Genomic DNA, 16,290 nt, shown 5'->3' with positions numbered 1-16,290 from the left:
GTCTACATGTCAGTGTATTTTTACCTCCATTTTCTCCCCTTACTCTGTTTTATGTTCCCCTTTTGTACCTCCTTATGTATGTATTCTTTTATTCTTGTTTTAGTTGTCATGTCACTCGGCTGAAGAGCGGCGGACTGTGCTGCTGACAGCCCTCCCCTGCCCATATGGGGCAGGGGCATGAAATCACAATAAAGAAGAAAAAAAAACTCCGATTAATCAGTCTGCATTAGTCTGTACGAGTCTGCATTTATCTGTACCAGTCTGCATTAGTCTGTACCAGTCTATAGTCAAGTTTCAGTCTGCGCCTAATAAGATTATCATATTCCTGTACATACCCATGAAGATACATGTATACACACTTTGTCAAGTATCAGAGATATGTGAGAATAAGATTAACATACCAAGATCAAAGGAACTTCTGATTGTCAATTGTAAACAGCATCCGGAATCAAGTTACGCAATGTCTATGTTTTTTTTTTATTATTTTAATAAATGTGTGTGAAAATTAATCAAGTTCTGTTTAAAGTTGGTCACCATAAGTTTGCTACTCTAAGCGTGCAAGTGGCATTTCTATTGTCTGACCTAATGCAAGTGGCATTTCTATTGTCTGACCTAACGGCAGAAGATAAACACGCCACAATAAGACCACGAGACATATTGCTGACACTCGCCTACTTCGTTAGAGCGACAAGTCAAATAATCTGATGGTGTGCGTACCGAAGGTCTTACAGTACGCACACCACATTCCTTTTAGCACTTGTGTGGATGACCTCACACTTTTCGTTATTTAGGGTCAACTGCCACTTTTCGCACCATTCAGATATTTTTTATAAATCGTTTTGCAGTTTGTTTTGATCTTCTGATGACTTTATTAGACTATAAACGACAGCGTCATCTGCAAACAAACGAAGACGGCTGCTCAGATTGTCTCCCAAATCGTTTCTATAGATAAGGAACAGCAAAGGGCCTATAACACTACCTTGGGGAACGCCTGAAATCACTTATGTTTTACTCGATATCTTTCCGTCAATTGCTACGAACTGTGTCATCTGCATCTACATCTACATGATTAATCTGCAATTCACATTTAAGTGCTTGGCGGAGGGTTCATCGAACCACAATCATACTATCTCTCTACCATTCCACTCCCGAACAGCGCGCGGGAAAAACGAACACCTAAACCTTTCTGTTCGAGCTCTGATTTCTCTTATTTTATTTTGATGATCATTCCTACCTATGTAGGTTGGGCTCAACATAATATTTTCGCATTCGGAAGAGAAAGTTGGTGACTGAAATTTCGTAAATAGATTTCGCCGCAACGAAAAACGTCTTTGCTTTAATGACTTCCATCCCAACTCGCGTATCATATCTGCCACACTCTCTCCCCTATTACGCGATAATACATAACGAGCTGCCCTTTTTTGCACCCTTTCGATGTCCTCCGTCAATCCCACCAGGTAAGGATCTCACACCGCGCAGCAATATTCTAACAGAGGACGAACGAGTGTAGTGTAAGCTGTCCCTTTAGTGGACTTGTTGCATCTTCTAAACGTCCTGCCAATTAAACGCAACCTTTGGCTCGCCTTCCCCACAGTATTATCTGCGTGGTCTTTCCAACTGAAGTTGTTCGTAATTTTAACACCCAGGCACGTAGTTGAATTGACAGCCTTGAGAATTGTACTATTTATCGAGTGATCGAATTCCAACGGATTTCTTTTGGAACTCATGTGGATCACCTCACACTTTTCGTTATTTAGCGTCAACTGTCACCTACCACACCTTACAGCAATCTTTTCTAAAACGCTTTGCAACTGATACTGGTCTTCGGATGACCTTACTAGACGGTAAATTACAGCATCATCTGCGAAAAACCTAAGAGAACTGCTCAGATTGTCACCCAGCTCATTTATATAGATCAGGAACCGCAGAGGTCCCAGGACGCTTCCCTGGAGAACACCTGATATCACTTCAGTTTTACTCGATGATTTGCCGTCTGTTACTACGAACTGCGACCTTCCTGACAGGAAATCACGAATCCAGTCGCACAACTGAGACGATACCCCGTAGGCCCGCAGCTTGATTAGAAGTCGTTTGTGAGGAACGGTGTCAAAAGCTTTCCGGAAATCTAGAAATACGGAATCAACTTGAGATCCCCTGTCGATAGCGGCCATTACTTCGTGTGCTGCGTTGCACAAGAACGACGTTTTCTGAAACCATGCTGATTACGTATCAATATATCGTTCCCTTCGAGGTGATTCATAATGTTTGAATACAGTATATGCTCCAAAATCATACTGCAAACCGACGTCAATGATATAGATCTGTAGTTCGATGGATTACTCCTATTACCCTTCTTAAACACTGGTACGACCTGCGCAATTTTCCAATCTGTAGGTACAAATCTATCGGTGAGCGAGCGGTTGTATATGATTGCTAAGTAGGCAGCTATTGTATCAGCGTAATATGAAAGGAACCTAATCGGTATACAATCTGGACCTGAAGACTTGCCCAGATATGTCCCCTCTGGACTTTTTTGTGTGGGGAGAGATGCGCAACTTTGTTTAAGCAACTTCTGTTGCATCTGACAGGAAATCGCAAATCCAGTCCAGTTGCGAAGTCCCTATGCTGAGAACACGGCGAGTGAAAGCGGCGAGCAGCGGTGACAGGAGTAAGTGATGGCGCGGGCCGCCGGCGGTCACGTGCCGCGCCGGCTCGCGGGGCAGTGACCGGTGCGGTCCCCGGATCGGCTCCCGTGCAGCTCGGCGCCGCCGCAGCTGCGCCCGCGGCCGCGGCCGACCGGTTCTGTGACGGTCAGTGACACACGCCGGCCGCCGTGCGCCCAATATAAGTCACCACCACGGACCCAGGCCGGCGGCCCACACCCTCTCACACACACACAGCTCTTCTGCTTTGTAACGCTGCGTGCTATTGACACGACCAGCCACATCATCGGAGACCAACTCGAGGAGAAAATTCAAATTAACACCTCTGTGATTTCTCTGACCTACGACAAAATTCAATTGAAGACTTTGTCGTTCCACTGACCTACGACAAACCTCTAACGGAGGGGGAGAAAGTTCTTTCGCATAATACAGGATGAAAAGTATTTAAACCGACAAACTCTGGGTGGTTGTAGGGGACAATAAAACAAATATTTTTCCCTAATGTCATTTTTTTCTATGAGGAGTAATTAAACCGGTAGAGGAAGATTTCTCTGGCGGCAAATTAATTAAACCGACAAACACTTTTCCACTTTTTATGACCAAGAGACAACAAATTAACACAACCCAATTTCAATTACAGTAGATTTTCAAAAATGCCTCCATTGAAACGTAAACAAAGGTTACACCGTCGGATCATGTTCTGTCTGACACGGGCAAAACCCCAGGAGTATCCTGAACTGTTCTTCTTTTCACATTACGCTGATACAATAGCTCCCTACTTAGCAATCATATACAACCGCTCGCTCACCGATAGATCTGTACCTACAGATTGGAAAATTGCGCAGGCCGCACCAGTGTTTAAGAAGGGTAGTAGGAGTAATCCATCGAACTACAGACCGATATCATTGACGTCGGTTTGCAGTAGGGTTTTGGAGCATATACTGTATTCAAACATTATGAATCACCTCGAAGGGAACGATTTATTGATACGTAATCAGCATCGCTTCAGAAAACATCGTTCTTGTGCAAAGCAGCTAGCTCTTTATTCGCACGAAGTAATGGCTGCTATCGACAGGGGATCTCAAGTTGAGTCCGTATTTCTAGATTTCCGGAAAGCTTTTGACACCGTTCCTCACAAACGACTTCTAATCAAGCTGCGGGCCTACGGGGTATCGTCTCAGTTGTGCGACTGGATTCGTGATTTCCTGTCTGAAGGTCGCAGTTCGTAGTAATAGACGGCAAATCATCGAGTAAAACTGAAGTGATATCAAGTGTTCCCCAGGGAAGCGTCCTGGGACCTCTGCTATTCCTGATCTATATAAATGACCTGGGTGACAATCTGAGCAGTTCTCTTAGGTTTTTCGCAGATGATGCTGTAATTTACCGTCTAGTAAGGTCATCCGAAGACCAGTATCAGTTGCAAAGCGTTTTTGAAAAGATTGCTGTAAGGTGTGGTAGGTGGCAGTTGACGCTAAATAACGAAAAGTGTGCGGTGATCCACGTGAGTTCCAAAAGAAATCCGATGGAATTCGATTACTCAATAAATAGGACAATTCTCAAGGCTGTCAATTCAACAAAGTACCTGGGTGTTAAAATTACGAACAACTTCAGTTGGAAAGACCACAGCCGGCCGATGTGGCCGAGCGGTTCTAGGCGCTTCAGTCTGGAACCGTGAGACCGCTACGGTCGCAGGTTCGAATCCTGCCGTGGGCATGGATGTGTGTGATGTCCTTAGATTAGTTATGTTTAAGTAGTTCTAAGTTCTTTATGACGTGCCAACTATAATGACTGATGACGAACTGACGAACACAATAAAAGAGCAAAATTTTGATGATGTAAATGAGGAGGAATTTCGAAAGAGCTTCAAATTGAGATTCAAGACGGGGCTTCGGGGGCGTGATGTGCTTCATCACGTTGCTGAGGTCACGGCACCAATGTGGAGGAAAATCACAGCAATGGGCAGACTATATGTAGGATTTCATTCTGTTAACGTCAGAGACTACATCGTGGTACCTCGCTGCCACAATTGTGGTGACCTGGATCACATCCTAAGGCTTTATACCAGGGAGTCGGCTTGCACGAAGTGTGGCACAAGTGGACACAACCGCAAAGACTGCAAAGCAGCAGCGTTCTGCATTCCTTGCAAAAACCGCGGGAAAAAGTCATGCGGAGCCTCGGGACGCAATTGCCCAACATACAGAATGTTGGAACAACGATTAATCTCCAAAATCGATTATGGCTGATCACAGCCCACCAAACAGGATGCCAAAGCGTAAATCTCCAAGCAAGAGGAGGCGGGACGCTATGAGGGCAACCAGGTTTAAGAACTTCCTGGTGGCGCTTTCGGGTGCCACTAAGACAGAAATAATAGACAAGGCCATACAAACAGAGCCTTATATGATTGATATAAGCATACAAACAGATTTTCCCGTACTGAACACAGATCCCACCCCTCAACGCCGGGAAACAAAGCCGACAATCCATCTGAAGCGGCAAGGGCATCCTATGACTGCAATATCCCAGACAAAACTCAAAGAAAACCGACCCATCCAAGATAGTGCTGTCACAAGCACAAGCCTGAAGTCCACAACGCAGAACACTCCAGTGGTCAGATTGCCACCCGTGGACACGGTAAGGGTGTACCCCAACATCGAGTACACGATGCAACTGGCCAGGCTGGAAGAGCCGATTACCCTGGCCACTGCCTTATGGCATGTGGTCCGTGTAGGACACGAAGAGGGTAAAAAGGTAACCTTCTCGGTAATGGAGGCTGTAGACAGAATTCAGCTCAAGCCAGTGAATCTCCCCACTGATTTCGGAGCCCTGCGGTACTTACTGAAAAAAGTTGTTGAGAGACGTGGTGAAAAGTTTGACCTTCAGGACATTTACGAACAGGCCGTACTGGCAAACGGACGAACTGCTTTCGACTGGAATAAGACCTGGCCGGACGACCACATACACACATACTTTCCATGACGACTGAGATAACAATTGGACAATTAAATACGCACAACAGTCGACTTGTTATGCAGGAGCTCCGCAAAGAGGTGGAGGAGAGGAGACTGGACGTGCTCTGCCTACAGGAGCCGTACTCCCAAGCTGGGAAAATAGCTTTTGCTGCCACAACTTGGCAAATTGTCAGCAGAGGTGAGGACCCTAGAGCAGCAATAGTAGTAACAAACAAACTCTTGAGAGTAACTACGCTCTCACAATTTACAACTCGTCACTGCAACGTCGTGGAGCTTCAGTCCCCGATGGGAGTAATTATTCTCATAAATATGTATTTTCAATACGGAGATGAGATAGAACACCACCTAGAACATCTGGCAAGAGTTACCGCGGCGTTGCGGGGACGAAAGATAATCATAACAGCTGACATCAATTCAAAATCCCCCCTGTGGTACAGCGGCACCAGAGACGCAAACGGTGATAAAGTGGAAGATTTTCTTATGGCTTCGCAGCTCGTGGTGGCCAACAGGCCCGGCAATCCTCCTACCTACACAGCAGGAGGAGGACAAGGCACGAATATAGATGTAACCCTTACATCACACAATGCAGCTAACCTAATAAAGAATTGGATAGTCGTAAGCAATGCCACCACGAGTGACCACAAATTAATAACCTTCACTCTAAGTGAAAGAGAGTGCCGCTGGACCATGGGGTGGGAGGTGCAATTTAACTACAACAAAGCAAATTGGGAACTTTTAGCAAGGGAGTGCGACATTTCTGCCTTACCAGAAGGTGACGCACATCAAGACCTAGACGTAGACGAAAGAGCTGAGGAACTGGTGGGTGCAGAACATAGAGCGGTGAGGGTCGCTGTACCAACCAGGAGGAAGGCCGTGGCGGCCTCGCCGTCACCATGGTCGCCCGAATTAGAGGATTTACGTCAATCTGTCAGAAGGCTAAGGAGAAACTACCAGCGCAGTGTCGTCTGGCTGGAAAGACAAAGATGGCAGTTGCGATACAGGGAGGCCAAGCAGAGATTCCAGAAGGAGTTAAGCGAAGTGAGAATGCGTAGCTGGGAAAGCTACGTGCTGAACCAGTTGGCCTTAGATCCGTGGGGTCTCCCTTATAAATTAGTAAGGGAAAAAATCCGCTCTCCCCTGGAGTTATCAACAGTCAGGCGAGGGGATGGGATGACGGAGTCTTGGCAGGAAACTGCTGAGGTCCTTCTCCAATCCCCGCTGCCTGACGACAATGCGGATGGAGAAACTGAAAGCCAGAAGCAACTGCGTGACGCATATCTAGTGGATTATAACAACAACACGGCAGTCTACCCATTCTCGGGAGAGGAGGTGGCTGCACAATTAAGATCCCTAAAAAGAGGGAAAGCTCCAGGACCAGACGGCATTGTGGCTGAGGTGGTGCAGTTTCTGGCACCCCAGTTAGTCGCGCCGCTGACCCACCTATTCAACGAGTGTCTTAGACAAAGAAGGTTTCCCAAGAGGTGGAAACCCGCGAACGTGATAATAATTAAAAAAGGACCGGAGAAAGATCCAACCGAAGTTAAATCTTACAGGCCAATCTGCCTATTGGACCTATTCGGGAAGCTCCTGGAGAAACTGCTGGCTGACAGATTGACGGCTCACCGGGTACTGTGGGGGATGAGCAGCAGGCAGTTCGGCTTCAGGCCGGGGCGGTCGGCATCTGATGCCATCGCTCTGGCGGCTGAGGTCTGTGGCTCGACCCCGCATACGTACGTCGTCGGCATCATGGTGGATATCAGTGGCGCCTTTGACAACCTGTGGTGGCCTTCGCTCTTCTCCTGTTTACGGGAGAAAGAGTGTCCAGGGCCGCTTTATGGGTGTCTGTAGAGCTATTGTAAGGACAGGGAGGTTCGGCTATCATCCCCTAGCCGGAGAATTGGAAAAGTAATCACAAAGGGGTGTCCCCAGGGCTCTGTTCTGGGGCCCCTGTTCTGGGATATCCACATGGAACCATTACTAGACGAACTGCAACAAAGTGAAGAAGTGCTAGAGGTGATAGCCTACGCAGATGACCTCCTCCTGCTGGTCGGCGGTCGTAGCCGAGAGGACATCGAGCCAAAGATCGAAAGGGCCATTGAAAAACTGCACCAATGGTGCCTTAACACGAAGATGAAAATATCTCCTACTAAATCCACGTATTTACTGCTAAAAGGTGAGCTTATCAGGAATCCCACTGTCAGAATCGATGGCTCACCCGTTCTTCGGCGACGAGAGGCGCGATATCTGGGAGTCATAATTGACGAGAGATGGAACTTTGGAAAACACATAGAAACCGTGACTCAGAGAGCCCTCCAGTTACTAAATAATCTCATTTCCATTGCACATAAACGATTTCATCTCCCCCTCATCTCATCAAACTCTATCACAATAGTATCATGACCTCAGTAGTGGGTTGCGGCTCGGGAGTCTGGGCGCACAGGCTCACGCGGGTCGTGCCCGCCATGATAGTGAGAAGAGTCCAAAGAAATATGATTCTAAGATCAGTAGGGGCCTACAGGACATCACCAGGGGGAGCTCTGTTAGTCATAATGGGGCTCTGCCCGTTAGATATCAAAATACGTGAACAAGTGGCATGGTATTGGGCTAAAAAAGGGAATGGGGAAAAAATAACAGATATCGTGGGTGTGAGAGTAGAGGATAAGAGGGAAATAAGAAACAGAGGGGAGGAACTGTGGCAGAGGAATTGGGAGGAAGATGAAACGGGGAGAAGAACATTAAAGTTTTTACCTGATGTTAAAGAACGCGGGACCATGAAATATTTTGAACCTACACGAGGACTCATCCACTTTCTCACTGGTCATGGACCCTATCCGACATACTTATGTCGGTTTGGGAAAAGGGCAACCCCCGAGTGTGACTGTGGCGCGGCGGAAGGCACTCCTGATCATGTGGTTTTCGAGTGCCCTCTCTTCAACGACGTGGCGACAACACTCAGAGACAGACTTCAATAACGAGACATACAATCTCCTAAGACAAGAAGACACTTTCCATACCCTGAATGCTCTGGCAGAAGAGGTATCGCGAAAAGTCTTGATAGAATACTTGAGGGATCAAGAATAGACACTGAACTCTTTAACCAACCGATTAAGACCTGATCCCAATCCCATACCGCCTGTGCGTGGAATGGCCGACTTCCATCAGTTGGAAACCGTCACGTATGGGATTAGGGGGGTGGGATCAATCACACCGATCACGACAAGCACCAACTATGACGTAGGTTAAGCTAGTAGTAGTAGGACTTAGTTTAGAATACTAACATAGGAAACTGCAGCGATTACTAACCTTGGTCGACCCAGTGCCAGGGGCATGCTCCCCGGGGTTAGCTCGAGGAGCCTGGCCACTCCAAGTAGGTTTGTATTTACTGGCACACCTGTGACGCTGCAGTTAGTAGTCATTTCTAGGTTAGAAGTAGGTAAAACTAAACTGCACATTGTTGTTGTAGGAATCTAACACTACTTTAGGAACTTAAATAGTAGCTCACTAACAAAAAAATTGTAATCTAAGCTGCAAAAAACTTAGTCTTATGTAACAATTAATGGCCCACTAATCATGTTAGGAGGTGGGCCAAATATGTATAATTAGTATTGTTATGTCAATAAAGAATTTTTTTTTAAGTTCTAGGGAACTGATGACCTCAGATGTTAAGTCCCATAGTGCTCACAGCCATTTGAACCATTTTGAAAGACCACATAGATAATATTGTGGGGAAGGCGAACCAAAGGTTGCGTTTCATTGGCAGGACACTTAAAAGATGAAACAAGTCCACTAAAGAGACAGCTTACACTACACTCGTTCGTCCTCTGTTAGAATATTGCTGCGCAGTGTGAGATCCTTACCAGGTGGGATTGACGGAGGACATCGAAAGGGTACAAAAAAGGGCAGCTCGTTATGTATTATCACGTAATAGGGGAGAGAGTGTGGCAGATATGATACGCGAGTTGGGATGGAAGTCATTAAAGCAAAGACGTTTTTCGTTGCGGCGAGATCTATTTACGAAATTTCAGTCACCAACTTTCTCTTCCGAATGCGAAAATATTATGTTGAGCCCAACCTACATAGGTAGGAATGATCATCAAAATAAAATAAGAGAAATCAGAGCTCGAACAGAAAGGTTTAGGTGTTCGTTTTTCCCGCGCGCTGTTCGGGAGTGGAATGGTAGAGAGATAGTATGATGGGGGTCGATGAACCTCTGCCAAGCACTTAAATGTGAATTGCAGATTAATCATGTAGATGTAGATGCTGCTACTATCCGGGCAACCAGATCCTCTTCTGATGCAACAGGAGTTGCGTAAACAAGGTTGCGCATCTCTCCCCACACAAAAAAGTCCAAAGGGGGCATATCTGGGGATCGAGCAGGCCATGGTACAGGACCACATCTTCCAGTCCATGTTTCTGGGAACCGTCGGTCCAGGAATCGACGCACACGACGACTGAAATGTGCCGGCGCCCCGTCATGTTAAAACCACATGCGTTGTCTTGTAGGGAGCGGGACGTCTTCCAGCAATTCTGGCAATGCTCTGGCGAGAAAATTGTGATAGTGCCTGTCATTTAATGGCCAAGGTAGCAGATACGGCCCAATTAAACAGTCCCCAACAACACCGACCCACACATCAACGAAATGCTAAATGCGCATGTTGAAGACTCCATGACGCCCGAACGTTGCTCCATCGGTAAACAACACAGAGGTTGGAAATGTAGGATGCATTTCACACTGTTCCAGGTACCACTGCAAAAACTGTGCCCTGGGTGGATAATCAACTGGTTCCAGGTTGTGGACACGCTCTAAGTGAAATGGACGTAACAATTGCACTCGATGGACTGTTCTTACATTTGTCTGATTCGTCTCCATGTTACGTGCAATTGCACGAGTGCAGATTGAAGGATTCCGCTCCACATCCTGCAAGACAGCTTCCTCAAATTGCAGCGTTCTTACCGTGCGACGGCGTCCCTGTCCAGGTAATCTGCTAAATGACCCGAGCTCACGCAGACATTGGCACACAGCAACAAAGGTCGTATGATGCGGGATAAGGCGATTAGGATATTTTTGCTGATAAACCCGCTGTGCAGCTCGTCCATTGTGGTGCGCTACGTAGAACGCACCAACCATACCAGTGTACTCACTCCAGGTGTATCGCTCCATTAGTAAACAGAGACAGTGCACTACTACACTGGTGTACAGCAGTTGCCTACATCTGAAGAGTGTAATACGCCCTCTAACAACTGAAGATCGTAATATGTCGCTAACGACTTAAGAGAGTAGTATGACTTCCAGCGGTTTAAATAATCCTCATAGGAAAAAATGACATCAGGGAAAAATATTTGTTTTGATGTCCCCTACAACCTCCAGAATTTGTCGGTTTAAATACTTTTCACCCTGTATGTATATAAGCGTAAAAGCATCAGCCGTCTCGATCAGTCGCGTTCTCTCCCTAGAGAAATTTTATTAAATTATATAGAAATATATAAAATTTGTTACTACTCAGCGCTTGCGTTCATCTAACACACTAAAGAGCCAAAGAAACTGGTACATCTGCCGACAATCGTGTAGGGCCCCCGCGATCACGCAGAAATGCCGCAACACGCCGTGGCCATGGAATCTACTAATGTGTGGAGTAGTGCTGGAGGGAACTGACACCATGAATCCTGCAGGGCTGTCCATAATCCGTACGTGTACGAGGGGGCGGTGATCTCTTCTTAACTGCACGTTCCAAGGCATCCCAGATACGCGCAATAATGTTCATGTCTGGGGTGTTTGGTGACCAGCGGAAGTGTTTAAACTCAGAAGAGTACCCCTGAAGCCATTCTGGACGTATGGGGTGTCGCATTGTCCAGTCCGTCAGACTGTCACCTGTCAGAGTCGTATCTAGACGTATCAGGGTTCCCATGCCACTCCAACTGCACACGCCCCACACCACCACAGAGCCTCCACCAGCTTGAACAGTACCCTGCTGTCATACAGTGTCCATGGATTCACAACGTTGTCTCCACACCCGTACATTTGTCTCCATACCCGTACGAATAATTTAAATTGGAAGGAACACATAGAAAATGTTGTGAGGAAGGCTAACGAAAGACTGCGTTTCATTGGCAGGATACTTAGAAAATGTAACAGACCTACTAAGGACACTGCCTACACACGCTTGTCCGTGCTCTTTTAGAATAGTGTTGAGCGGTGTGGGATCCTTACCAGATAGGACTGACTGAGTACATCGAAAAAGTTCAAAGAAAGGAAGTACGTTTTGTATTATCGCGAAATATGGGAGAGAGTGTCACAGAAATGATACAGGATTTGGGACGGACATCATTAAAAGAAAGGCGTTTTTCGTTGCGATGGAATCTTCTCACGAAATTCCGATCACCAACTTTCGCCTCCGAATGCGAAAATATTTTGCTGACACCGACTTCATAGGGAGGACCGATCAAAATGATAAAATAAGCGAAATCAGAGCTCGTACGGAAAGATATAGGTTTCATTCTTTCCGCGCGCTATACGAGATTGGAACAATACAGAATTGTGAAGGTGGTTCAAAAATGGTTCAAATGGCTCTGGGCACCATGCGACTTAACTTCTGAGGTCATCAGTCGCCTAGAACTTAGAACTAATTAAACCTAACTAACCTAAGGACATCACACACATCCATGCCCGAGGCAAGATTCGAACCTGCGACCGTAGCGGTCGCTCGGCTCCAGACTGTAGTGCCCAGAACCGCACGGCTACTCCGGCCGGTGAAGGTGGTTCGATGAACCCTCTGCCAGGCACTTAAATGTGATTTGCAGAGTATCCATGTAGATGTAGATGTACACTTCCATCCGCCATTGGAAACGAGACTCATTCGACCAGGAAATATGTTTCCAGTCATCAACAGTCCAATGTCGATGTTGACGGGCTCAGGCGAGGCGTAAACCTTTGTGTCGACAGTCATCAAGGTTACACGAGTGGACCTTCGGCTTCGAAAGCCCATATCGAAGATGTTTCGTTGAACGGTTCGCACGCTGACACTTGTTGATGGAGCACCATTGAAATCTGCAGCATTTGCGTCAGGGTTGCACTCCTGTGGCGTTAAACGATTCTCTTCAGTCGTTTTTGGTCCCGTACTTGCAGGACCTTTTTCCGGCCGCAGCGATGTCGGACATTTGATGTTTTACCGGATCCCTGATATTCACGGTACACTCGTGAAATCGTCGTACGGAAAACCCCCCACTTCATCGCTACTAATTGGAGAAGCTGTCCCATCCCTTTTCCGCCGACTATAACATCACGTTCGAACTCACTTAAATCTTGATAACTTGCCATTGTAGCAGCAGTAACCGATCTAACAACTGCGCCAGTCACTTGTTGTCGTATGTAGGCGTTGCCAACCGCAACGCCGTATTCTGCCTGTTCACGTATTTCTGTACTTGAATACACACGTCTATACCAGCTGCTTTGTGAGTGAGTCAAAGAACGTGGTAAGTCTATGTAGTTTGTTTAAAGAAATGTCACATATTTCTACAAAATGTAGTGTTGGTCAAAACTGAAGGAAATGTTCCTTCCGCGCTGTAAGAGGTATATCTGAAAAGGCCGCACGCGGAATTGATATTTGAAGAGTGGGGGCTCTTGGTGCCCGGTTCCTATGAGGGACATTTAATAAATAATGCACACAAATTTTTTGACTTATACGTATGTTTTTTTCAATATCTTTTTACAGGACTTCTATATAGTCTCCCTACTTCCCTATGACTGGAATAATAGAGCTTCCGAGACATTGGGGTTCATACAGGTCACTGCTTCTGTTCATTCGCCGAATGGCCCCGGTGACGGCGGTAGAAAGCTCTTCCAGAGAAAAATAACGAGATCCACGCACAGGTTTTCCCAGCTTCGGGAACAAGTCGAAGTCCTGTGGACTCATGTGCAGGCTGTAGGGAGGGTTTGGCAACACTTCCTTTTGTATCCCGCCTGGGAGGCGGCGCGTGGGTAGGAACGGGAAAAGGTAATACAAGTCGGTACTGCAAGAAAGTGGTTTACTGGTACAAAAACAAGGTGATAAACGATTACATAACTTTGTACATAGGTGCGATGCTGAAGCGAAGTGTCCTGGCTGGCTGCACCTGATCAAATGGGCTGAAGCAGTCGCGGTGCTCGTAGACCTCGACAGCATCGGCTAGAGGGCGCCGTCGTCTGTGTCCCTCGTAGGGCCAACTTGAGAAACTATTCCGTAGCATCGTAGCTGTCGATACCACACTTCCCATCCGTATTCGCGCAATCTTTGGGCTACAACACTGCCAACATGCGGGCGTGCGTTGTCGTGGAGAATGAGCGGCCCAGCCTCGAGCATCTGAGGTGCATTTTTCTGCACAGGGTTTGCATGAAGTTACGACAATACACTGCTGTGTCACTTGCTCCACATGGGACTATCTGACATGATTATTGCTTGGTGGTCATAAGCAAAAGTGATCATTTACTTTTTTTGCGTAGAGAATCTGAAACTCTCCACTTACTAGACCGTGATTTCATCTGCGGTTCAAAGTCTCTAATCCACATTTCATCAATAGCAACAATTGGACACAAGAGTCCATGACCTTCACGGTCGAATCGTTGTTAGAGCAAGGTTGCAATGTCCAGGTATTTCTGCTCTTCTTCAACAATCATACAATGTGGGACACACATTGCAGGACGTTTTCTCTTCTTCAAATCGTTTGTCAGAACACGGAGTACTGGTGGTGTAGCAATTCCTGTGGCTTCAGAGAATTCCTCGTAAATCGCACTGCGATCTTCTTCAGGAGCATCTGCAACAAGTTTCGCATTTCGTTCATCTGTTTACGTTTTTGGCCTTCCGGGTCTTGGATTATCGCCTATGCTCATACGATCACCACAAAAACAATTATTCCAACGTGAAACTGCGCTAAGGTCCACTGTAAACTCGCCACAACCTCCACTTATCACACTGGGTTTCCGTCGGGTTTCGCCGCGTAAAGTTTCGATCTTGAAGTACGACATCTGGTCTTAACAGTCACAGTATCCCAGACCCCTACAGGGTCCATTTCTACCACTCGCCAATTTTATCAGAGTACACAACGAAAAAACAAAAATACGTGGCTCTTCCTCAAACTCCCAACACCATCTGACGTAGTTTTCGTTGTTGTTTCATCGAACAGTCTACAGTAATACCAACCTGTGCACTGTTTATGAAATGTCCCTCGTATTTGAGACAGAAACATGCGGTAAAAGGTTTTTGATTTAGACCGGATCAGCGGCCATTTGTATAGCCATTCTAACATCTGTCTTACTGTAGCTATGTTACAATATATTAAGCAAGGTTTGAAAGACGAACCGAAGCTGTTTCGACATAAATTATGTGAATCGAATAATTCATTTTGCAAAAGATTTTAACTGGGCCGAAATTAATGCTCAGCTGCTGGTACCATTTGTATGTCCACCATTCGGATTTTACGTGCAAAAACAGTCACCCTCGCTCAGATTTTGTGTGCAAAAACAGTCACCCTTAAATAACTGAGGACTGGGGCGAAACTGATTGTTCAAGTTTGGTTCACCGGTGTATCGGATCTTGGTCTGATGAAAGTTTTAACCGTTTGGAAAAATCTTGCTTCGTGTATATTTTACGTGCAAAAAATAGGTTTGTCTGGGAGGCTTTGTAGCACGCCACTTCTATACTTTAAACTTGTACGAATCGGTCAAAACAGTGTTTGAAGGTAGCCAAATGTATAAAGTTAAAAGGAATTTTTTTATCCAATCATCTTTATCCGATGACGAAATTTAATGGCTTAAAATCAAGCTGAATGTAGCACGTAAAAAATTCGTTGTTACACGGACTGAATGCGCGAGAATGGTTTAGAGTAAATAAAAAAAATATTAAAAAATGCATTCTTACGACAAAATTGAAAACTCCGTTTCAAATAGCTAGCTTCATTCGGATTTTACGTACAAAAAAGAGGTTTTTGTGGTTTTTTACACGCCCTACTTGCGAATCGATTCAAATTTTGTAAGAAGGTACACAAATACATGCAAATTGAGGTCACCCTTATGTTTTATGAAAGCTTTATTGCCACGATACAAGCAACATAGTTCAAAACACAATAAAAAAAGCCTATACCGGACCCGTCTTCACCCAAGTCAGCAAAAATCTACATCAGCTGCCAAGCTATGGCGTTCTAATGTCAAAATTATGGTAAAGCAGGAGTTCGTAGCCAAAAGGAAAAATACGACTATCGTAACTCAAGAAAGCCGAGTATGGGATGTAACAGAAGGGAACTAGCTTTTCGATTCATCTGGCAGCTTCAAAAAACATTTAATTCAAAACGTCTAGACATATTCGTGTTTTTTTACGCATCGCAGTGAGCTCTCAGACCTACCCACTGTTACATGTATGATGAGGGTTGTTAGAACAAACAGACACAAAATGATGTGCTTTTAGAGTGCGGAATGTATGTACAATATGAAGTATCCGAGAATAGGTGTGCATCCATAGTAGAAAATATTCCTGAGCGAGGATGCATGCATCCTGAATTTTAATGACACATTGAGTCATTCTGTATGACATGACAGATTCCATTTTGGATGACTTTATGGCATGTGTCTTGTTATACGACGTGGCATCATGTATCATGTTACTTTCTTGAAACGATGCAATATATTACAT

The sequence above is a fragment of the Schistocerca serialis genome, chromosome 5 (assembly GCF_023864345.2).
Source record: "Schistocerca serialis cubense isolate TAMUIC-IGC-003099 chromosome 5, iqSchSeri2.2, whole genome shotgun sequence".
Classification (NCBI taxonomy): domain Eukaryota; kingdom Metazoa; phylum Arthropoda; class Insecta; order Orthoptera; family Acrididae; genus Schistocerca; species Schistocerca serialis.
The sequence above is the reverse complement of the archived record's forward strand: the minus strand, read 5'-3'. Positions refer to the sequence as shown.